Below are 1106 nucleotides of genomic sequence, written 5' to 3' on the forward strand. Positions count from 1 at the left end.
CATGAAAATACTTATTCTGGATATGAATCCAAAGTTACCTCCTCTAATACTACCAACCATGATCTTACAGACATGGTATCTCTCACAATGTAACTTCTAAATAAGAAATTCATTTCAACACAAGAGAAATGTATCAATGGGCTCGTGACTATGAAATTCATAGGTCTTTCCATGTACAAAATCATCCAGAAGTGGCTGCCTTGATAGAATAATACAATGACCCACTAAGACTCAGTTATCAGGCCAGCTGGGAGACGTGACCATGAGAGGCTGAGATGCTATAATACAAGATACAGACATACTTTGAACCAGTGATCAATACATGATGTTATTTCTCTCACTGCCAGGATACATGGGTCCAGCAACCAAGGAATAAAAATAGGACAGATTTCTCTCAGGGCTATATTTAATAACCCAATCACAGAGTTTTCTATTCCCATTCCTTGTAAACTTGGGCTACGCTGGTTTGGCAGTCTTAGTTCTCACGGAAGTAATGTCTCTACCAAGGCACACAAAATGGTTCAAATGAACTTGAAGTTGAGACTGACACCTGAATATATTAGGTTCCTTATGACACTAAACCAACAAGCAAAGAAAAAGGTTCCTATAATGGCTGGGTGATTGATACAGATTATTATGAGGAAATTGGGTTACTGCTTCACAATGGGGTCAACAAGAACTATGTCAGGAGCCAGGGGATTCTCTGGGTTGCCTGTTAATACTTTCTTGTTCAATAGTGAAAGTTAATAAGCAACCCAACCACTAAGGACTCAGATCCGTCCACAATGAAGATTCAGCCACCCTACTAGGTAAAGAGCCTTGAACAGCTAAACTGCTAGCCAAGAGCAGAGAAAAATGGAGTAGAGGAAGAAGTTATAAACATCAACTACAACTTCATGACCAGTTATGGAAACGAAGTGCTATGCAAATTTGTTTCATTGCTTGTTCTGCATATCTTTGTATACATTAACTGTTTTTTTCCTTCCCCATCCCCTATCAAGTTATATAAGAAACGTTGGTGGTACTGAACTTTACAGTTTAATCTTCAGGTTACAGAATATCAAGTGGGATTGTGATTGAACTAGAAGAATTAACACCAGTAAGGA

The sequence above is a fragment of the Equus przewalskii genome, chromosome 24, assembly GCF_037783145.1.
Source record: "Equus przewalskii isolate Varuska chromosome 24, EquPr2, whole genome shotgun sequence".
In the NCBI taxonomy this organism is placed as follows: Eukaryota; Metazoa; Chordata; class Mammalia; order Perissodactyla; family Equidae; genus Equus; species Equus przewalskii.